Source organism: Dromiciops gliroides, chromosome 3 (assembly GCF_019393635.1).
Source record: "Dromiciops gliroides isolate mDroGli1 chromosome 3, mDroGli1.pri, whole genome shotgun sequence".
In the NCBI taxonomy this organism is placed as follows: domain Eukaryota; kingdom Metazoa; phylum Chordata; class Mammalia; order Microbiotheria; family Microbiotheriidae; genus Dromiciops; species Dromiciops gliroides.
Genome location: NC_057863.1, coordinates 23,261,450 through 23,287,020, shown reverse-complemented (window position 1 = coordinate 23,287,020; position 25,571 = coordinate 23,261,450).

Sequence of the window (25,571 nt, the reverse complement as noted above, 5' to 3'; positions counted from 1 at the left end):
ATTATATTCTTCCTTCTTTCTATCCTTTTTGTCAAAATGGGTGAAAGGTCAGACATGATTACAGAAGATGATCATATCAATTGCCAAAATGAGACAGAAAGGACCTAGAAAATGCTTCAGGAAAAAAAAAAAAAAAAAACATCTGCTCAATACACAGAAATATGGCACCCCAGGCCAACAGTGATTTATAACAGACTGTATTGTACAGTCTTGGGAGAGAAGGTGCATTGGATCATGAGCATCATCACTTCATAAAAAGTGATAACTAGATTGTACCAGTTCAGAGGAAAATGAAGTTCAAGTTTCTCCTGATTCTCAGACCACTTCTTCCTTATTTGTTTATATTTCTACTTGCACAGCCTTAAAGATGAAATAAATTTCTTGACCTTTATAATTCTTTTTTTAGGTCCCTAATAACTTCCGATTACTTCCTGTGGTATTTAAATTACATTTTTAAATTATTTTCATTTATTTATTTATTTAAATGTTCTCCAATTGAACAAAGAAAAAAATAAACCATATATTTTTAAACTTTTGGGTCTGTTATTCTCTCTCATCTTCCCTCCATTTTTTTGAGAAGGGAAGTACTCTAATTTTAATTATACGACTGAAGTAATGCAAAACATATTTTCAGAATAGCTGTATTGCAAAAGAAAACACAAACAAAATGAACTAATAAAAACAAAAAATATTCTTCTATCTGTGGAAGGTGATAGCATTTTTCATCATGGGTCCTTTGGAATTCTCTTCGATAATTGTCTTGAACCTTTATGTATTATCCTTTATGTATAAATCATTTGTTCATTTTTACTTTATCTTGATATATGGTATCAGATGTTGATCTATGCCTAGTTTATGCCAAATAGCTTTCCAGTTTCCCCAGTAATTTTTGCCAAATGTTAAGTTTTTACCCTGAAAGCTTAGATCTTTTTTTTATCAAACACTATATTACTTTGCTCATTTACTGCTGTGTATCATGCTTCTAATCTGTTCCAGTAATCTACCACTCTATCTCTTAGCCAGTATCAGGTTGTTTTGTTGATTACCACTTTGTGACATAGTTTAAAATCTGGAATTGATGGGCTTCCTTTGAGATTTACAAAGTGTTTTCACATGTTATTTCATTTGGTCATCCCTATAATATTTGCAGTAGCTGTTATTTTATTATTATTACCTTGTAGATAAAGAAACTATGCTGAAAAAGAATAATTTGCCCAAGGTTATAGAGCTAGGTCCTTGTTTGAGACAAGATTTGGACTCATCTTTCTGGATCCAAATCCAGCACTCTATGTGTTATGTCCTCTCTGTCTAATCAGGCTGACTCATCTAGTCTTGGTTTGATGTTGTAGATCTTTGTGGAGTATTTGAGAAGAAGACCTGCACTCTACTGCTTCCTGCTACTCTTGTATCTTAACCCTTTCTTGCTTATCATTTCCACTGAATTCCTTTCTATTTTGAAAATGTTCATAACTAGTTTTGATAATAACTCATTTATTAGCTAATGGCCTAGCTCATAGTGTTAATCTCACATTTTCCTTTTGTTTCCCTTGAAATAATTAATGTTTATTTCATCAAATGAAATTTATTTGGCATGATTTTATTAACATCAATAATAATGAAGGTATATCTTATTTGCATAGTGCTTTATGATATACTTTATACACACACTATTTTGCAGCTGTCTAGGATGTGGAACATTGCATAAAATGTCAGCGTTTTTTCAATGTTTAGATTGATTTTGTTGAAGTTTCCTTTTTCTTTTAAAGGGAGGCAGTCTGAGAAGAGGGAGAGAATATCGACGGGAACAGGCAATGTAAAAACAAAAGACTAACTTGACAGATAAATATACACACATTCATGCTTTTCGTTGTGATGGAGAATATTTTGAAACTGCCAGTATTTAAATTTTTCTTATGAGAATTGTCATTGGTTTCCTTAAAAGAAAATTCTCAATACTCTTTTTGAAATTCCAAATGAATTAAAAGTTGAGTAATAAAATAAATCATAGGTATTAGAGGGCTTCTACTTTATGATTTAGGGAAAATGAAGTTTGATTCCACGTAGGGATTTGGGAGATCATGGAGCTCATATTTTTCATTCACAAGGATCTATAAAAAGTATAGAAATTGCAAAGAAAATGGCTGGTATAAAGGACAAAAAGGAGACTTTTATAGTTGTCAAAGAAGGGGAGGGAAAACATTTATTCCACAAGATCAACTGCTGGTTGTCTGAAAGGGAAACTAAGATAAACAATATAATATGGATAGAAAAATTTATACTTTACTTATTTTTTGTGAGCCAGATGCACCCATAAGTCCATACCTATCAATGTTTATGGACTCAAAAAAAAATCGGAATAAGAAACAATTTTGAGTCTTTGTACTCTGTATGATGTTAAATATCACAAGTAAATTGATGAAATGAACCTAATTTCACAGGGAAATACTTATCCTTGGTCAGAAACAGAGTGGTAAAATGGATAGGAGGCCAGCCTCCAAATGAAGAAGACATGGATTCAAAATATGTTTCTTACATGTATTAGTTGTGTGACCATAAGCAGTTTTAAAATGTGAAGTTAAACAAGTCATAAAAGAATTATCAAATGGTGAGGAAATCAAAGAAGGAGTAATATTCAGGTGAACTTAAAAGTAAATTCTATTAAGCATTTATTAAAAAAAAATACTTAGGCTCCACATAAAGACTGAAACCATTCTTTGAAATACCTCTTTTGATACAAATCTGACTCCAATACCTAAGCAAGGGAGGAATAAAGAGAAAGAGTACAAATACTAATATCTCTAGTGGACATCAATCAATTCAAGTATTTTAAGTAATTCCCCTGTAAAAATATAGCAATCTGTTTACAAAAAAAATATTCATTATGACCAAGTTAGATTAAATGAAAATTGCAAAAGTGCTTCAAATAGAGAAATAATAACACAGTTATGTTAAAAAATAAATAAAAATACATAAAAATGTATGCAATTAGAAAATCCTATAAGAAAATACAACTCTCAGTTGTATACAAAATCTTGAACAGTGTAAGGAGGGAAGGTTTTTTTTTTTTTAATTATAATAAAACAGGGGCAGCTAGGTGCCGCAGTGGATAGAGCAATGGCCCTGGATTCAGGAGGACATGAGTTCAAATCCAGCCTCAAACACTTAACACTTACTAGCTGTGTGACCCTGGGCAAGTCACTTAACCCCAATTGCCTCGCAAAAGAAAAAAATAAATAACTATAATAAAACAATAAAAAATGAAAAGGTACCCTTTTTGTCATATAGCTTTGAAATAGAGGAGAAGAAACATAATGCAGTGATGATGACAACTTTCCCATGGAGGTGGATATTTAGCAGAAAGCAAATATTGATGAACTCTAACAAGTCATCCTACAACTAGACTCAAAAGAGTTCTATCAGACAGTATCAGAGTAGTAGCATTTCAGGATCAAATGTTCCTTGTACAAAAGCACCAGAGAAGGATTTTGGAGTAGATAGAAGCTCAGCGGGATCTAAATTCTGTACATTTCTTTATTACTAGATTTTCCTTAACCTTGTAGAACTGCTGGCAAAGGAGATGAAAAGGAATGGCAGAAGAATTGAAATGAACAATTAAAGAAGGTACAACTTGTATTATGCAATAAAATTATTCAGTCATTAAATACCTCATAAATACGTTGAGAGTACATACAATCCGCAGTTTTGTCAAAATGTATTTCTATCCATGACCTGATGCTCTCCACAGAGAGCAACCTTTGTTTCCCATATTCTTCAGTGAACATATTCTCAGAAAAACATCATACCTGATTGTGTTCCATATGTTTTCATGTTGCAATTTATATCGTGGCCATAGTGAGTTTTTGAGGAACCATTGGCTATTCTACCCACTCAAGAAGTTCACTTTCCCTTTCCTTGTTGTTTTTGGCTTCTGTTCAAATAGAACAGAAAAAATCTACTCTGTGCAAATTATTACTTAGGTTCTCATTGTTTAAAAGAAAGAGCATCTGGAATTCTTCCCAGAATTCACAGCTGTCTCTGAATTTATACCTCAGTGGACTTTGACTCCCAGGGAAGAAGAAAGGACAAGTGTATTTATTCATATTGGATTAAACTATTGTTTTTTTCTCAGTATATCAAACATTTCTAGGTGGAGAGTTCTTAACACTAAAAATAATAAGCATTGCCATTTTAATAGTATTTTTGGAATCACAAATCACTTCATATAGAATACTTCATTTAAGCCTCACAACTGTGTAATTTAAAATTCTAAATGTTGGTTCTAATCTGTCCCCCCAGTTTTGAGGCAAAACTGGCTAAAATCACTAATAAACAAGTTTATGTTTTTAAAGGGTTTATTTAAAATATAGTAAAAGAAAGAGAAAGATTGAGAATAGATTTCTTATAGCATGGAAATCCTAGCTTTCCTAAACTCCCACCTGAAGTCCTCCACCAAGCGTCTCCAACCAAAAGAGGAAGAAGACCTCCACCAGTGTTGGCTTCCTACTTTCTGTCCTACATCCCCCCCACTGCTGACTTTTGGAGGATTTATACCCATATAATACAGAGTTGAGGTAGTTATTTGATCTATAACACTTATTACCACCATGTGTCTGGATCAAGGCCAAATTTAGTAATGTGTCTGTGATGAAACCTGAAAATGTTATGGAAAGGTTACTATACCACATCTCATGGTTCCAAGACATCCAGCAATTATGCTAGGCCACAGGTGGATGGATTCTGACCATACCATCAGACTGAGTGAAAGAAAAAGAAAACAAGTTAAGTTAAACCAGGTGCATGTGTTGGAGCTTCCATGACACCAGACTAATTTTATGAGGGAGAGAGGAAGAAACTGGACTATGTCCAGCAATTGTGGTCTACATAGTCGCCATCATAAGCAAACTATGTACTACCTGAATGTATTTGGCTGTTTTCTCAGCCTCCATCAGGGCATCTTACATGTACCCGTCTCTTCTCTTGTTGTACACATATTCTCTCCACAATGCAAAACAAACCTGTGCAATAATTCATAGAGAAATTGTTATCTCCATTTTATAGATATTGGTATTCAGAGGGATTTGGAAGTCTCAGTTACAAATCCCTATTGCAATAAGGGATTCCAATGCATATCTTTCTTGTATTTAAATCCCCTACGCTGTCTCTTCCTGCCAGTCCACCATATGTACTAGATAATAGTAATAACCCTTTCATATCTGATGGGCACAATACTGACATTCTGTACCTGCTCAGATGACTAAACATATTCACTGCAAGTTGGCTATTTCAGAAAGGATGGAAGAAGATAATCACCATTAGGTAACCCCCAACCAAGAAGTCATGGCTAAATGAACATTAAAAAGTCAGTTTTGGGGAATTCAGGATACATTATTTTTTGTATAGAAATGGTGGTATACATGTTGGACAAAGTGTTACACCAGTTCACAGTATGCTGTTTATTTCATGCTAAACTCAAAGTGTAGTATTTTGCCAAGAACACTATACACATATATATGTATAGGTATACATATATACATGTATAGCACTATAGAGCCTAAACATTATCTGTAATATATCAATCAACTCACTTTCATCAAGTGCCTACTATGTGCCAGCCAGCCATTGTGCTAGATGCTAGGAACTATAACAATACAAAGAATAAAACAATTACAAGATGCAGTGGTAGATACACCACCAATACAGGTGGTGCCTGTAATACCTGTTTCTAGAGAGGCTAAAGTTGGTGGATTGCTTGAGCTCAGGAGTTCTGAAGTACAGAAGGATTAAATCTGATTGCATTAGCACAATAAGTTATGAATTGACATGCTGAGCCCTTGGGTGCTGAGGACTTGAGGGGTAAAGGGAGAGAGATAGAGAAGGTGGAATAAGCAGAAGCATTCTATTCCAGGTAAGAAACAGAGCAGGTCAAAGCATCTGTGGTGATCTGGCTTCTTTAGTAAGATCTAGCACATGAGTGACTGCTATACTTTCAGCTTGAGTGAGATAAAGAGACCCAGAATCACAAGGAATGAATGAAAGATTCTATGAATGAAAAATAAATGAATGAATAAATGGATGAATGGATGGATAAATGAATCAATAGAATGAAAAAGAAGTGAATGAATGACAACATAATTACTACTCTCAAAGATAATTTTTATCATTATTTCTATGGAAGTTTCAACTCTAGATACTCCTTACTTTGCCTCTCAATGTGGAGTGGATAGAGGTATTCTCCCTTTCCTTCCCAAACAGTAACAGCAACAACAAAAGCAAAAACAACTACTGTACATACAACCAGTCATAGAGTCCATAATTTAGGGTAACACCTTCAGGGAAATTAGGATTGCTTGGGATAAAAAGGCAGAGCAGTAGATCTTGGGGGTCCATTTTAAGCAAGTTTTGGGTGGGGGATTTCTTAACCACTATGCCCCCAATAAATTCTCTTTGCACTGAGCCTTTCAGGAACCTGCCTTCTTCTCTTTCCTAGGCTCCAAAAATTGGACTATTTTTTTTCTTTTCTCCTTTCTTTTCTTGGTATGACAGCTCCTACCTGGATCCCTCCCCTGTCTACCTTCTGTCACCCCCACATTCCCTGAGGAAAGAATGCATGACTAGCTCTCAAGGGCAGAACGATGATAAAAGGGGGAATGAGGTACCAGGAGGCACCTTCTGCCTCCATATAAGCAAGATTTTGCCCAAAACTAGGATTCCCAACAATTCAGTGGGCTTCCTGACACTTCACTTTCAGATATTGATCACAGGTTCTTATTTTTATTGTTCAAGGGGATGTCTGCATGGAAATAGAAGGGTGGACTAAACAGATATAACTTTATGTTGAGCAATTGAAATGAATAATAAAATCAGAGCTTAAATCCAATGACCATGAGGAACAGAATTGATATTCTTGGCTATGCCTGGGAAAAAAGTCAATATAATTACAGTATTCAGAAAGATTCCCTTCTATGACCAATCACAGAGGTGTCATTTACTAAGGTGACCTTCTATTGACCAACAGGGGAGGACAGCAAGAGCAACTAATTTTTCACTTGTCTTTAATTAGCCAAGAATGAAAAGACATTTATCAACCACTTTTTCAAGAGCCCTGAATTTAAAAGTATGATGCTAATGATGCGGGTAATGTACCAGAAAAATTGTGAAAATATTCATTTGCTATGGATTGCATTGAATAATAAACTCCATTTGGAGTCAGAACTAGGTTTACATCTTGATTCTTCTACTTCCTAGGCAACCATATATAAATTGCATAACCTTTCTGGTTTTCAATAACTCAGGTGTAATTTGAAGCTTTTGGACTAGTTAGACTCCACAGTCATTCTAACTCTAAATCTGTGATTATCAGTCATGCTTATGTCCAAAGAGTGAATAATCCCTCCTTTTCCCCCTCCCCTCCCCTGCCCATATATTTGCCCCCAACAATGGAGAGGAAGAAACAGTTTAGTTTCCCTTAACACTCTTTCTGGTAGGTATCACTTTTTATGTGAAAGAAGGCAACATTACATAGAGGAAAAAGGGCTGGCCTGGGAGTCAGGAATACATGTTCAATTCATGCCTCTAACACAATGAGCTATGTGAACCTAGGGAAACCACCTATCCTTGCAATGTCAAGCACAGTTCTTTATGACCAAACATTACAAACAAGTTGAGGATTTTCAGTAGTTAAGGGAACTATCTAATGAAATTACAGGTTCTGTTTTTGTTGTTGTTCAGTTGTTTTCAGGTACTTTCAACTCTTTAGGACCTTATTTGGGGTTTTCTTGGCAAAGACACTGTAGTGGTTTCCCATTTCCTTCTCCAGTTTGACAAGTGAGGAACTGAAACAGAGTTAAGTGACTTGCCCAGGATCACACAGCTAGGAAATGTCTGATGGCAGATTTGAATTCAAGAAGATGAATTTCCCTGATTCTGGTTCCAATACACTATTCACTGTGCTGTTTAGCTGCCCCATTTTTTAGGGTGTGAGGGTTTGGGGGCAAGAGCATGCTCATATATCTTTATGATTGCATTGCCATGGGAAGCTCCTAGTAAGGAAATTTCCTTTATCCACAGACATTGGCAACTTGTCTAGAACACATAGTGGTCTGGTATACTGAATGTTAAATGAATTGAACACATTTACCCATCGGGTGAGTAGGTGTCAGAGACAGAATTTAAATCCAGGTTTTCTTGATTCCAAAGCTGATTTTCTACTTACTATGTATATAGAGAGAATGGCCTGGAAATTGAGTTATTAACTCCATTTCTATATAAAAAGAAAATTGCTTAAGGAATACCCTACCCCTGTACATCCTGAAGTATCCAAATAGGTGAGCAATTGCTGGAAGACTTTTTACATAGTGATATTTCCCATTCAAAGTAATGAGCTTTAAGGGCAGCTGGGTGACACATTGGCTAAAGTACCAGCCCTGGATTCAGGAAGACCTGAGTTCAGGTCAGGCCTCAGACTCTTGACACTTACTAGCTGTGTGACCCTGGGCAAGTCACTTAACCCTCATTGCTGCTCAAAAACAACAACAAAACAAAAGCAAATGAACAAAAACCATCCAAAGTAATGAGCTTTAAAGAGCAAAGCATTTTTACTGGTAGATTGTGATTTGATCTTCCTTTCAAAAGTGGATCTGCCCCCTTGGTACCTCTTAGATTTGTTTCCATTGATTGGGTAATGTGTTGTTTTGGAGTTGTGCCTTGTCACCTCTTACTTCAATGAAGTTCCAAAGGGAGCTGACTACTCTTTTGCCTGATGTTTTCCTCAAAACTACAGGAGCTTAAGGTCTCCTTGCTGTAATTATTGGAATGATGCCACCTGCTGGAGACTTACTGTAGGAAAGCTCCACCATGAGGAGAAGGCACCTGAGGGCAAGACATGTGGCTTTTCTTGGGCATCAGGAAGTGACATTTGCTTGTGGGAGGAAAAGGGGGTGAGGCTGGCTCTCTTGCTCTCTTTTGCCAGGATTCTTGTGGAGAGCAGAGGAGAACTGTAGCTCCCCGAGAACTGTAGCTCCCTTCTTCACCAAATACTTATTCTCCTTAATGAATGCTTAAAAGTCTAAATTCTTGCTAAAGCTTAAAATTTATTGGCGACCACTCATTAGATATTTTAGACAGACTAGCTAGAATTTTAGCCCCTTACATTGCCATGGGAGTACACACATAATGCACTGAAGCTGATTTCAGAAAATTATATAGGAAAGCAGGACTCACTTGAAAAGCAAAAAGAAGGATTTTGATTATTAATGCTCTGCTATAAGTCATTTGAGTCTTCTTCATTTTCTCTGTTGTGAAACAATGGCTCTTTTAAACAAAATATATTTGAATATTATGGTTGATGTGTGTGGAAATTTAGACACAACTTCTGTACACCTTAAAGAAGTGCCAGCGTAAATTCTGGAATGGGGCCAAATGAACTAAAGACATTTGAGTAGGTATTCCTAATGTTGTACCTAGCCCACTTAAATTAAGAGCTTTGGGGACCTTGTACTTAGGGTATATCTTTATTAGAATATGTCAATAGAAAAAGGATTTATGACTTTGTTAATGTGAGGATTTTCTTATAGCAAGACAAACCCTCCCCTGACACAAGTAACAATGCATTTATGGCTGCCTTGTTAAATACTGGGTGGTTGTTTGAGTCACTTAAAGATTAAGCTATTGGTTAAATTTTAACTCAACACCCTATCCACTAAGCCATGCTGCTTCCATATGTATGTGTTAATGTGTTATTATTCTAATAATTTGATTTTTGGTGAGTGTAAATGGGTATGTGACAGGGGGAAAGACAGAGACTGAGAGAGCGAGAGAGAGAGAGAGCGAGAGAGAGAGAGAGAGCATTAAAACTTTTGGTTACACTCTATATGTGTACATGTATATATTCATGCATCTACTTATTCTAAATATTCATGTATTATATACACGTGTGTATATGAGATATATACCCACATATAAACATATACTCACATAAACACATATATGAAACAAAAGAAAAAGACAATCAACTTTAGGACTACTTAAATCATTTTGGATTATTATATTTGATTTCTATTCTAATCATACAGAAAGTAACTTAATGCATTTTATAAGCATGAATTTAAAGTAAAGTAAGCTTTTTTTTAAATGAAAAAAGTAATTCGTCAACAATAGGAAGTAACCTTTAACCCCTGCCAGGTCTTTTAGCAAAGTACATGAATAAGGTTTCTAAAGAAGAATTTTTCTCTTTCCAAATATTTCACATTCCACTGTCCTCCATTTTTAAATAATACTTCATTATCCTCACCTGGATGAGTCTTTTGTATGATCACCCTTGAAGTCTGCCTTTTCAACTCACAACTACTATATAGAGAACTGAAGAATAGAAAGAATCCTCAGTAGCATTATGTAATTACAATTATTGAAATCTTTCATGGCATCTCCTATCAGAAGTATTCATCAAACATTTTTTTCTTTAACATTTTTACTACTAGAAAAATTGGTTATCATCAATTCAATAACCATTCTCATATATCAGTGAGGCTAAGAAAAATGAGAAATTATCAGCATGATGCCCCTTAAGCAGCAAATAAAACAAAAGAACACCAAGACAATGGTCTTGGAAAGAACATGGAGAAAAGATAGAAAACAAAGACTTTGTATATAGTAGGTGTTTAATAAATGTTTCTTGAATTGATTTTATTCTTGGATATTATTTGTGGATGAAGAAAAAACAAATTTAGTTAATTTCTTCGGAAAAACAAATCAGCATGGCTTACTGGGTGGTTCACTTCTTGGCTTTAACAACATTTTAAAAAATATCTTTTGTGTAAATCCACTTGGTGTTTCGATCTCATAGTGATTATGTCACACTAATGAATCAAACTCCAATTGGTATTATTATATTATGAATAGAGTTGTTAATTTATTCATTTTCTGCAAGTAGCTTTCACTTATTTCTACATCCAGTATCGAAATATTGCCATCAAAATGGTGATCAGATTTTAAGCTAAAGATTTTAAAGCAAATATTAATTTCCTAGCATATTTTGGACTATTGCCTAAACAACTCATATGAAACTCCATATGAATAACCTTTGCTGCAACATCTAACCTATTTCTATTTTGTCTGTTTCCTTGGAGGTTTGAAATCAAATGAGAAGCATATCTATAGATTATTTCTGAATGTGCTTGTTCTGTTCATTTAGATGCTAATTCCAGACTAGTTACTCACAAAGGCTACTTGATCTCTGAGCCTGAAGTGATTTCTCCCACTTTTTTTCTCCTAGCTTTAGCCTTTGAGTTTATGGAATTTACTTTACATTCTAGCTGTGCAAGTATCTTGTGTCCCACAGCCCAACTGGATCATAAGTCCTTGAAAGGAAATGTTTTCATTTTTTTTTATATTCTCTTCCTAAGTACACTTTCTCTTCATATATAGTAAGGAACCAATTATTTGTTGAATGTAATTTTGAAATAAATAAATATATAGCCCTATATCAAGTATTGAACATTCAGAATAATGTGTTACTGTTCTCTAATTTTGGTCATGTTCCACTCTTCTATGGCTCATTTTACAGATGAAGAAACAGAGCGTACAGGGCAGTGACTTGGCCAGGGTCATATAGCTAGTGTCTGAAGCTGGATTTTAGGTTTTTGACTCCAGGCTTGGCACTCTATCTATTGTGTCACCTAGCTGCTAATCATAGCACTATTTGCCCCATACTGTTTGCTTCAGAGACAAAAATACTAGATTAGGGTCTTGTATAATTTGTGGTCTAAGCACAGGATACTGCAAATTGAGTCCCAACAGAATGGGAAAAGGAGCCAATAATAAAATAATGATGATTTTGATTACAAGCACACACATGCAAAGGTCAATCAATCAATTGCAAATCAATAATTGTGTTTGTTATATATCAGACACTTGGCAAAACACTAGGGATATGGGGAAGCTACGTGGCACAGTGGATAAAGCCCTGGCCCTGGATTCAGGAGGACCTGAGTTCAGGTCGGACCTCACATACTTGACACTTACTAGCTGTGTGACCTTGGGCAAGTCATTTAACCCTCATTACCCTGCAAAAAACAAAAACAAAAAAAAAAAGAAAGAAAGACAAAAGAAAACAAAATAAAAAACAAGAACAAAAAAAAAAAAACAAAAAAAAAAACAAAAAAATACCCACTAGAGATACAAAGAAAGATTAAAAAAAAAAACTCCCTTTCCTCAAATAGTTGACATTCCAATGTGGAAAAAAAATATACAAATAACCAAGGTTGATAACAAGTGATATATTGAATAGATGGAAGATAATCCCAGAAAGGCAGGGGTTATCAGATGGCATAGGGAAGGGAGATATGGATTGAGGAAGCAAAAAATTTAAGGTGATTTCTCAAGGTGCTATCCTGTGTCAGTCTCACATGAAAGTAAAATGAAATTAAATTTCTAGAGGAAATGGTCACTTTTGTATTTGAATCTTTGTCATTATAAAGCTTAATAGTATTTGTTTTTTAACTTGTTTATTCATTTATTTGTTGTGAATCAAGGGGCAATCTTGTCTATAATTTAGTTTTTCAGGAGTTTCATCAGCATAGATTGCTTCCTGAGAACCTGTTCAGCTAAAGAAGAACTGAAAAAATCATGTCCTTGATATAGCCAACTTACTGAGAAAATTTGTAGCTTTGCTGGAAAATGCCCATCAGCCTAGAAACATGCAACAAAGATTGTAGTCACATGTTATTATCATCAGTAAAAAAACAAAAAACAAAACCCTGTTATATTATTGAGCCCACATCAGATAACCTGGTGTTAGATATTAGTAAAAACAAATATTTACCCCGGATTCCCTTGTTATAGAAGAAAAATTTCATTTTTAGACAAGGGGGAACAGTTTTAGATAATGCTTGCCTTCTGATGTCCAGTGATTGTTTGAGTTGTAAAATAATTTTCTTTTTCCTTGAAATACTAAACATTGTTTAAAGCTCATAATTCAAGTTTAATATAAGCAAGGGATATTTTTCTGAAACAGTATAGATGAAAATATTCACCTAGAGTGCATTTAACTTGACATTAATAATCTTTTATTCTTCCCATGATCAAAGTAGTAAATAATTAGTGAACATGGAAGTGAATTGGGCAGTCATAAAGAAAATTGGTGTAATTATAAAATCCCACTAGGAGAGCTGAGTTCAACACACATACATACACACACACACACACACAAGGCTTTTTGGAATCATCAGGCTATATATACTTTAGTAGAAGAAAGAAAAGACAGAATGTAAATATTCAGAATATCTAGGGAGAGATTAAAGAAACTTCTGAAGATACTCAAAGAGAAATATGGATTCGAAAATACTAGTATGTAAAATTCAAATCATAAGTTTAGAGGAAAGAAGAGAAGAAATGGGGAAGGACTAGAGTAATATTAGTGGGGGCTGAATAGAGGTTAAAGGGGGATAAAAAATTCTACAAATAGATTCTAAAAACTTGGAATGACCAAGGGATTAGGATGAGATTTCTGAACTATCTTCCATTATCTGCAAGTTTCAATAAAGAGGTTTATATATATTATATGTGGCATCAGTAACTCATTGGTTCATTTTTTTTTTCTCAATGGGGCTTCAATTGCTCATCTTTAAGCAATATAAAATTTCAGAATAGATACAAGCCCCCGGCTAAAAAATCTAGTGTCCTCCATACTATTGCTTGGTGCATAATAATGGTACTGTCATCTTCACAAAAGTTCACACAACATAATGCTTCCTTATTCTGATCTCTCTATGTTATCTTTTAGATGGCATTGTTTTTACATCATATCTCTTCATATTGGAAGCATTGATTATTATTCATCTTGATGACCAACAGCTCTGCTATTGTATCTCCTACTGCTGATAAGGCATCAAAGTTGTAACCAAATCTTTCCTAGTAAACATTATTAGAATATGAATGAGCCTCATAGATTACCTTGGTACAAATGAACCAATATATTATTAGGTATCCAAAATATGTCTATAATTAATACAGTTTTGCTTCCACTGTATATACATGAAAAACCACATGTTAAAAATGGCCCAACATATTTGCTCGTTCTCCTCAATCTAAGTAAAAGCCTAGGTCATTTATGTAACAGAGAATGAAATATAGTAAAAAATAAAGCAAGCCAGTTTGGATGGACTTGGGGTATTAATGATAGATTTTTACCTAAAATATTTTGGTGAAGCAATCAGAGTAGACTAAAATTCCCAGGAAACCTTTCTTAAAAGTTCTATTAAAAAAAAAAAGTTCTATTATAGGGGTCAGTTAGGTGGCACAGTGGATAAAGCACCAGCCCCAGATTCAGGAGGACCTGAGTTCAAAACCGGCCTCAGACACTTGACACTTACTAGCTGTGTGACCCTAGGCAAGTCACTTAACCCCAATTTCCTTAAACATCTGGGGCCATCTCCAGTCATCCTGATATATATCTTGCTCCTAGACCCAGATGGCACTATAGAAGAGACTTTCCACAGCCCTGCCTCACTTAAATCCAATTCAGGGCAAGTCATGACATCGCATTGATGTCATGGTGCCCTTCAAGAATGAAGGGCAAACAACAACATCAAGTGGTAGAATCAGGTCAGTATGCGATGGGTTTAGCTTGCTACACTTTCATCCTCAATTTAGTGTATTCATTGTAGAAACATGATCTCATTATATCATATCTCCAAGTCAAAGTTTGCACATTTGGCACCAGGATAACTCCAAGAACTTTTCAAACAATATTTTTATCCAAACCCATTGACAGAATGTGTCTATCTACAGCATCACAGGTAAAACCTGATCTGACTTGGCAGCCAGACATTTTAGTCATGGGATAAATTACTTTTTAAATGGGCTATGGACTTTCTAGGTCTGGTTAGAGCATTGACATGTTGCATTGGTGTAGATACTGTTTTTTTTTTTTTATTTATTTTATTTTATATTTTTTGCTGGGCAATTGGGGTTAAGTGACTTGCCCAGGGTCACACAGCTAGTAAGTGTTAAGGGTCTGAGGCTAGATTTGAACACAGGTCCTCCTGAATCCAGGGCCAGTGCTCTATCCACTGCGCTACCTAGCTGCCCCGTAGATACTGTTTTAAGAGCCCCAAAGTGATGATTTCCCAAGCCACTGTGTGCTAAAATCATATACTGATTTTCTGTTTTTTTCCCCATCATTAATAGGTAGCTTCTTAGTAGAATTTTTTTATTTTTTAGTATCTGCAATGTACAGATAATATTTTATATCCATTCAGTAATAGGCAATAGCTTCTGCCCTTTGGCAAGCAAATGCAAGACTCAGTATATCTGCAGGGCAGTTCTCTTTAAGATTTAGACATGCAAAATTTTTCTTTTTTTTAAAATTTGTGACTAAGTTATGTTGTTTAATGAAACATCAAAAAATATTTTTTGAGTCTGTTGGTAACTAAGCAACACATTTCCGTATCCTAGATCAGTTATCTAGTCTCCTTAACTGAGATGATTAGGGAACTCAGACCCACAATGCCACACCCAGGAAGAAGACCTCAGTCAAAGTTGTCTTCTTTTATCCAACTATTATTGCTATCAGTCTAATTAGCATTCAGTTCAATTGCTACTTAGAGCCAATGATGAGTACATATTTAAAAAGAGACAGATTTCATGGGGGGAAATGGGAGAATAGATTTCCATAAAATACACAAGAAAGGTTATCAATTAATTCATAATCCCAGTTTGGCATTTTCCTAAAAATCAAAATCTCTAATTGAATCAGGCATTGGTAACAAGAAGAGACCCATGGATCTCAGGGCAATACCTGAGAAACCATGTAAATCCAGTCCTGCTGGGGTTTGTAGGAAAGGTATTTAGAAATAATAAAAAGCCTAGTACTATTTATATTTTAGGTTGCGTATTATTATAGCAATACATCAACACTTTGGTAAGATTTACTAAAAACAGATAAAATTTTAAGCCCTATTTATGCAGGGAAAAAAAGAAAATTATACTTTTCTTGTTATAAATCTCACCTGAAGAGGAAATTTTATTTTAATTCATGCACACACATCCGGTGGGCACACACACACACACACACAGCCACTTGATATTTTAGACCAACTATGAAAAATTCTTAGCATTTTCCAGTTGTGAGGGGGAAAGAGGAGATGGAGACAGTAGAATTACAGAAACAAGTATGAGACTAGATTTTTCAAAATTTGTTCATATCAAGACAATTTGAGTTTAACTGTATTTTTTTTCATTTAATCTCACATTCTAGTTCCCTGCAATTATCCAAAACTCCAAAATGGTAGACCACTTAAGAAATATAGAAGTACTGCCTAGAAGCCTGTGGGCATTCCCTTCAGATTCAAAATGAATGGAAAACTTCATCTAACAACTAATGAAGATTTGTATACCATAATTTGACATCCAGACACAAGAGCATTGAACACTTTGGGGAAAAGAGCCCTCGAATGAAATGGAATTTGTTAACGTTGGCATTGCTTTTGTTTAGAAAAAAAATGATTGAGATGACTTGCACATCTTCTCGCCTTTGAATTAAAAAAGATTTTTTGTTCTACTAAGTTCCTTTTGATGTAAACTTCATCGAACATGATGGGAAATAGTCCTATAATTGGACAGGAAAGCTGAGAATCCAGTCAACAAATGGAAGAATATGTCAATGCTGGTTTATTTAATGTAATAGAAGTAGATTTTTAAGAATAAATGTAGGAAGAATTTTGACTTATAAAGGAAGTCTAATGTTTTGAAAGTATGTTATCATACAGTGGTGGTGAAACATTCCTTAGTGAGTTTTAAGACCTGGCAAATCAAATGTTGTTAACTTACTCAGCTTTCAAATTATCAAGTATTGATTATCTAACTGATGGCTCCTTAGATCCTTTTCCCTTTCCTCAGTTGTTTAGCCATTTACTTTTAGGTAAGCATTGTAATTATTTTGTTTTTAAATATTCTAAATTCATAATGGACCTGAAGTACATTCAAAACCCTTATACCTTCTTCTCATTTGCTTACCCGCATTGAATTAAAACACCTTATGATCTATTCTTTCCTAAATCATGAATAAAGGCACAAAAATATATTTTTTAAATCACTTCTCACTGTGGGTGTTATCATCTCTTGTCTCTCTCAATAAGTTGTCTCTGTCACTTCGCTTTTCTGGAAAAGCCTAGAAACGTCTATGCCCCCTTACCATTATAAAATATGCCTTATCATGAAATCTCCTGTACTTTCTTACATGGAACATCAGAAATAGGAAACAAGTCATATGAATCAAAGTGAGAAACTACTCCTCTCCATCAAATCCATACTCCTCATTTACATTTTTAAGGGTCCTGGCTGTGTAACTTTTTTTTATATCATCTATAGGTCTGATTCACCTGCCTAGGCCTGCCTTTCCCTTGTTGCACCTGCTCCTATATTCAAACCATTAGGTATCTCCTTAAGGAGTTAGTTCTCTACCATTCAATGTGCTGTGATAACAGCAATTTGTTGAAGCATGTTATCATTCCATCTGATTCTCTTTTGAATCCAAATCTAAGTACCTAAATAGCTGAAATCAACTTTAGAAAAGGACATCTGAAGGTTTTAATAGTTCCTTTTGGGGGCATCTAAGTGGCACAGTGGATAAAGCACAGTTTCTGTATTCGGGAGGATCTGAATTCAAATCCAGACTCAGACACTTGACACGTACTGTGGTTGTGTGACCCTGGGCAAGTCACTTAACCCTCATTGCCCTGTCAAAAAAAAGTTGCTTGTTATCATATGTCAAAAAACAAAAAGAATGCCATTGCTCATAATAATGATCTACAAAAATGACATAACAATGGTTCGACAGACTTTTTACCAAATTCTATTGCAGAGTTCAAAAAGAAACTCTGTGGTAATTTGTAGGTACAGAAGGTAAAGACAAAGAAAAAGGTCATAAATAAATTAAAACCTTCCACAGTAAATACTATGTTTAATATTCAGTGAATTAAATACTAATGAGAAAAAACTAGAGGATGAGAGAAATTAGGAGAAAGAAACAATAGGAAGCAAAGGCTAGTGGGCTGTATAGATGCTTCACATCAAAATAATTTCATTCCTTCAAGAAAAGTCAGGAAGCACTGGGCCAACTTAAGAGCCATAATAAGAAAAAAAAATCATTGTATTCAGCCAGCAGAACATAAAAAGTTACCAATGTGCAGTAAACTTATGAATCAGCTGTTGGCATATAGTAGACCATGCACTTTTAAGCAAAGATCAAAATCAACACTCAATTAACAAAACAAAATAAGAAAATGATGAGCCATGTACCTTAAGCACTCCAACTGCCTCTACTTTTTTTTTTTTTTTTTGGTGGGGCAACGAGGGTTAAGTGACTTGTCCAGGGTCACACAGTTACTAAGTGTCAAATGTCTGAGGCCCGGATTTGAACTCAGGTGCTCCTGAATCCAGGACCGAGGCTCTATCCATTGCACCAACTAGCTGCCCCCCCCAGCTGCCCCTACTTTGAAGAAAATATATTGAAATTGACCATTTAGAAATAGATTGAAGAACAAACCTTATGCAAGATTACCACTTTTTTCAGAAAGTTGAAATTAAGTCAATCAATCCTGAAAACAGAAATCTGGAAAAGCCTAGAAATTAGTCTAGAAAATACCTAAGCTACTTGCCAAAGAAGACATTTGTCAGCGATTAGCAGTATCAGTCCAGAGTAGACATTTTGTTTCTGCAATCTTATGAAGAGACTAGGTGAAGTTTCTGAGCAGTAATACCTCATAAAATAGTGATAAGCAGTGGATGAAGGATGTTTATAGAAAGCTTTGGGGGGCAGCTAGGTGGCACAGTGGATAGAACACTGGTCCTGTATTCAGGAGGACCTGAGTTCAGATCTGGCCTCAGACACTTGACACTTAACTAGCTGTGTGACCTTAGACAAGTCACTTAACCCCAATTGCCTCACTAAAAAAGGAAGAAAGAAAGAAAGCTTTGAAAGAGACCCTGTTAAGACAATTCCACTGATGATATTTTAAAATGAAACGAGAAGGAAAACAAAGATGAAAAAAAGAAAAAAAATATTACATTTTTACAACTATTTTCTCCATCAATGAAAACAGTTAGCCAACTAGACTCTAATATCATAGCATCTCACATAATTCATGACAAAGTAGAAATGACAATAAAATGAGAGAGAGAGGGATGGGGAGAGTAGCTGAACATGAAAATGATCTGAATTCAAAATTTAACCTTGCCAGTTAATCTGTATATGGCTTGGACAAGATGCTACACTTCTCTGTGCCCTGCTTTCTTCATCTGTAATGCTGCACTAAACATTCCCTCCACCTCTTACTCCTAAGATTAGCTCTGTGGAATAACTAACTTTTTTTCTGAAATTATTTAATATATTTATACACACTGAGAATATATATTTACATTTATATATACCTGTATACATGAGCATGTATATGTGTATATGTATATATACACACATATCTATATTCCTATATCATTCTATCACTCTGGCTGTTTGTCTGTCTGTCTGTCTATCTGTCTGTCTTTGAAGGCAAGTCTTTATTTAGGGTGGCAGGGCTGGGGGTGGGAGGGAAGTGCTGGATGAGGAAGGTTTCCTTTACGATGCTTCTTTCTCTAAGGCGTTGCCCAGAGGCAGCCAAACAGCTGCCTGTTTTAGAGTGATGGGAGTTGGGGAGGGCTGGGGGAGGAGCAGAAAACGTTGAATTTTTCTTTCCGTTTTTTCCCTTTTTCTCCCCCATGCCTTCTTTGATTCCTGCATTTTTTTTTACCTACTTTCTAACTTAAGCAGAGGCAGTAGATGGCACTTTTGATGTCAGTATGTGAAAAACAACAACAAAAAGTCTTTGTAGACATTCGACTTTTCAAAATGTGATTCACTAATGAACAAAAATATTTTATCTGTTCCCAGGGAAAGGCAGTAGCTGCTTGGCTACTCCCTCTTCCCATGGCATCCCAGGTTGTCTTTTTGGCCGTCTGGTGCGCTTCAAGGTATTGCTCTCCCTTGTTCTCCCGGGGCTGAGGACTGCATTGAGAAGAGGCACTGCATGCTCCAGACCCCTGGGAGAAGACTGCACACCTGAATGTGCAGCCCAAGATTCCTCCAGGAAAATGGATTGTTCTGCAAACTCCCGTGCATTTTGACGCAGGCTTTTCATCACTGCTCAGTTTGACAAAAGCACACTCATTGTCTTGCTGGTGATCACCACATTTCAATAGTGTGAGCTTGGAAGTATACCCCCTCCTCTGCAAAGAATATCATAAAACTGTTCTTTGCACAAAGGCCCATAGAAATAGATAGTCTCCTTAATACTTTGGGCTGTATTTATAACAGGATGTTTTTTGTTTGTTTTTGTTTTTGCTAAAACTAAACCAGAAAATGTTGGGATTCAGCATTTCAAAAATAAGATTTGAAATATGCATCTCTGGGTTTCCACCTCTTTCCCCATAAGCCCTCATATCTCGTTCAGAACACAGAAATATTCTTAAATAGTTTAGAAAGACTGCATGTTTAGCACTGGTGTCTTGGTTCATTAGGAGCAATAATGAGGCTTGAATACTGTTACTGGCTAATAGATTAAAAATAGGAACAGGAGCAGGTTCTTCTTCCCTTCCTCCTCCTCTTAGGACAATAAACAATATTTTAAGAGTTTAACCCAGAGGAGGCAATCATCGGCCCACTGGGTAAGCTTTCCACCTTGCAGTTGCTATTCATGCAAAAAGAAGCTTGTTGCTCAAACCCATTTTTCCCTGTCAGCATTACCAAGAAGTCTACTGTGTTTGCATTTGAGCACGTCATTGATTAAACTGAGCGATGGCCAAAACAACCAGAATTGCTGGCTTCTGACAAAATAAGGGAGAATGGTGTCCAAGGTACATGACTTACCATATATACTGAGATTTTATCTCACCTTTCCAAATACTTTCCCAACCCCTCAGGAACCAGCCCCTATTAGAAAGAAAATGCACTTACTCCACTGGGTGAACATTTGACTTTTTAAAGCTATTGTGCTGATTAATGGGATGCTTTTACATAGATCGAAAAATCTGACCTACCATGTATCCTGCTGATTTTCAGGAGGATAATCAATGGAGAATAATCACAAGGTCATCAAGAGGTGGATGGATTAACAGATTGACTGTAAATGCCTTGATAGGAATAACCAGAAAAGCATTTTTCAGGCAATTGCAAACAGGTATAAATCAAAAGATCATCTCCAAAAATCAATTCTTTTTTGTCCACTTTCAAGCATTACACTGGATCTTCTCAATCTAGAATTTAAGAATAATTATCAAGTGCTGTAACAAAACATATATTGGGCTACATTAAATTATTTTCATGTTGCAGATGTGGGACTGTAAATTGTTAACAAAGGTTCTATTTGAAATTTCTAGAATTGGAAGATTGTTGTCTTGAATAGATGTCACTGTCCCTTATGTCCTTGGGTGATAGCCAAATCATAATATTTTAAAATATCAGAGATCTCCCTCCACTCTGAGCTAGTTCTCTCTGCCTCTATCTCCTCTCTCTGTTTCTATCTCCTTCCTCCCGCTCCCTCTCTCTCTCTCTCTCTCCTCCCCTTCTGACCTTCCTCCCTCCCTCTCTCTCTTTCCCCATCTCTACAAAGATATGGAAATAAGAACTTTAATTTTATAGATACCTTTGTGACTCAATTGCATTTTAACTGCTAGTCCATCTCATCATTCTATTAAACAATAATATCAACAAAAACACAGGAATAACCTGATATGTAATGAACACAACAGCAGGAATCCATGGTACATTTCTATCCATGGCAGCAAATACAGGAGGAGAAGGCAGGATGACTTCCTTTGGGATATGTCATATTAGATTTGTGCAATTCAACACGGATTTATTAAATTTCTACTATTCTCAAGGAATAGTCTCCGGTAGTAGGGACAGAAAATCAAAAGGGAAAACAAAGCTTCTTGACCTCAAGGAGTTTTCATTCTCTATACTTAGCCACTTAGCACATTCTAGCTGGACCTATAGGGGCTTGTCTCTCCATTTCATCCCCTCACCCCATGGGGAACAAGGATGAGTCATTTTGCATCTTTGTATCCCTATACCTAACCCAGAGAATTGTACATATGAGATGATTAATAAACATTTGTTCAATTGAATATTACTCATTAACAAAGACAATAACTTCTTCCTGACCTCCTCCAAAAGAAGTGGGTTTTTTGTTTCTTTGTTTTTGTTTTGGTGGGGCAATGAAGGTTAAGTGATTTTCCCAGGGTCACACAGCTAGTAAGTGTCAAGTGTCTGAGGTCACATTTGAACTCAGGTTCTCCTGAATCCAGGACCAGTGCTTTATCCACTGTGCCACCTAGATGCCCCCAAAATAAGTGCTTTTGTCAAGATTTGTTTGTATTCTGGGTAGCTAGATAGAGTAGTGAATAGAACACGGGCCCTGGAGTAAGTAGGGCCTAAGTTCAAATCTGGCCTCGGACACTTGACACTTACTAGCTGTGTGACCCTGGGCAAGCCACTTAACCCCAATTGCCACACCAAACAAAGATAGAAACACACACAAACACACACACACACACACACACACCCCAAAACAAACTAACTAACTAAAAGATTTGTTTGTACTCTAATTTATATTACTTAAGGCAAAATTATGGGCTTCAGGTTGATTTTATGAAAAGTTTTATCCGCACTGAAGTCGGTCTTTTTTTTTATTTTATTAAGAAAATAAATTATTTTGTTTAGATCTGTACAATAACAATGCACCTAGGTGGTGACCTCAGCTATCCAGAATATACCCAGGAAGCCTACTGTTAAATAAACACACAAATGGCATCCATCAATAACTCAAATCAATGTTGTTACTAAAGGCTACGGACATTACTCTTGGAAGAGGTCTTCAGGCCCTCGGACGGTGTATTTACCCGACTTTAGACAAAAGTCTACATGTTGTGTGATTGACCTTTCAAACACACATAAGGCAATGACTAACAATTGAGGAAAAGTAGGGAAGAGGGGTAAAGAGGGATTGCTCAAAAACGAAGGTACAGCAGATAGATAATGGTGTTGTTTCAAGGGAAAAGAACAGAAATAGCATTCAGCAATAATGGATACACTCTACAAACATATTTCGATAGATATGGGGCAGTGAGGTGGCATCACAGTACATGGAGTGTAGGGCCTAGAGTCAGGAAGACATCTTCACAAGTTCAAATATAGCCTCAGACACTTCCCAGTTGTGTGATCCTGGGAAAGTCACTTCACCCTATTGGTCTCAGTTTCCTCACGTCTGAAAAGGCAGCTGGAGAAGGAAATGGAAAACCACTCCAGTATCTTTGCCAAGAGAACCTCAAATTGTATCACAAAGAGCCAGACACGACAGAAATGATGCAGCACAACGTTGGCTATTTGTTGCATCCTGGTTCTACCAGCAGTACAACTCTCTGTTGTTATGAATCATGCTTTTATGGTGACTGAACAATGGGCAGCTTGATGAAACAGTACATAGGGCTGTGCACTTGGAGTCAGGAAGAGGAGTTCAGATCCTGTCTCATATGCAACCTGCGTGAACAACCTGGGTAAGACATTAACCCTCTCTATACTTCAGTTTCCTCACCTATATAATACAGATAACAGCACCCACTTTCCAGGGCGTTTAGGGAGCAGAAATATGATAGATAATGTCTGTAAAGCCCTTTTCAAGCCTTAAAACACTGGGTCATACTAAAAATCATTAACTATTATTGTTAATTCATTAGTGGCAACTACATTCCAATCCTGGTGCTATAGTTCAACATCAGTGAAATATTAGTATCAAAAAGAGGAACTTCTCATTTATTGAGGAGCTTGGGATCAATAAGAAACACTGCAATTCCTCAAAAGCAATCCAACCCTCTCTCCTCTTTCACTTGTTCTTTTCTAGATTGCTTGTAGATTATTATAATAAGCCTACAATTATGTCTTTACGAGGACTTGAAAAACCTTCGGATCTTAATGCTAGTTTTAAGTTGTTTCAGTCATATGCCATCTTTCTTCCTCTCCCTTGATCTCTAAGTCTTTTGCTGTTATTCAGTGGTTTTTTTTAGTTATGATCCCATTTAGGATTTTATTGGTAAAGATGGTTTGCTATTTCCTTCTCCAGATAATTTATGAGGAAACTAAGGGAAACAGAGTTAAGTGACATGCTCAGGGTCAAACAACTAATATGTCTCAGATCAGATATGAACTCAGGAATATGAGTCTTCCTGGCTCCAGGCCTGGCACTCTATCCACTGTTCCACCTAGCACCCTCTGTCTGTCTGTCTCTCTGTCTGTCTGTGTCTCTTTCTTCCTCTCTCTCTCCCTCCCTCCATTCTTCCTTTCCTCATTCTTTCTATATATAGATATAGAAGGATGTACATATGAATATAGAGAAAGAGATACAGATATAGATGAGATGAAGATAGAGATAGAGGTAGAAATAGAGGAGATAGAGACAAAGATAAGGATAGAGATAGAGAAAGATAGAGAGATAGAGGTAAAGATAGAGGTAGAGACAGAGATAGAGATAGAGATAGTGGTAAAGATACAGGTAGAGATGGAGGCAGAGGCAGAGATAGAGATAGAAATAGAGATAGAGATAATGATAGAGATAGAGATGGAGAGGGAGATGGAGATGGAGATGGAGATGGAGATGGAGATGGAGATGGAGATGGAGATGGAGATGGAGGTAGAGGTAGAGGAAAATGGATATTTATATATCCATCTCCGTCTATATTGAGACATATTTCTATCTCTACATCTCTCTATATATCTATCTATATCTGCCATTTACATTTCAATTTCTTCCTTTGTCTCTAACATTATCTATCTCATTACCTATACTATATCTATCATCTTTGTAGCTATCGATATAAATATCTATACACATATTATATGTGTATATATGCACACATATGTATATAATGAGAATAGGTCTACTCTATGTCTACATATATGCATGCATGTATGTATGTGTGTCTGCCTAATGAGAAGCCTATTGTCACAAGCACCAAGAAATGCGTCATCACTGCAGGAAGTCATGAAGCACCAAGTGGAGATCTCATTGTATAGTTAAGATCCATCTGGACTTCAAGATGTGTGCCACTGGATTTGTTTCTTGCCTTTTTTCCCCCAAGCATTAGCTTTATAGGCATTTATGATACTTCTCCAGGAAAAAGTGCTCTAAGGAATATCAATTATTAAAGAAGTTTCCTTAGTGTAGCAGATAATCAACAAGACGGGCAACAAATAATGCCACCCCAAGGGTCGCTTCTCCAGCCTCCACCTTGAGTTCCAAGGCACTTAGCCAGTCCAGAGCACACAGCAGCTGCTTCAAGAATCACTAGCAAGGAAACAATTAAGATACCACAAGGCTTTATATTACATTTTATTTTTTCTTAAATCCTTTATTAGTTCACAGGATGGAAAGTGATCTTGATTTCTTTAAGAAACAGCAACTGGAAGATAGGCATCAATCTTCACCTCTAGAAAAAGATCTCTTTATGATGCATAAGACATCATTGCCCTATAGACTCCCTCCTCCGAT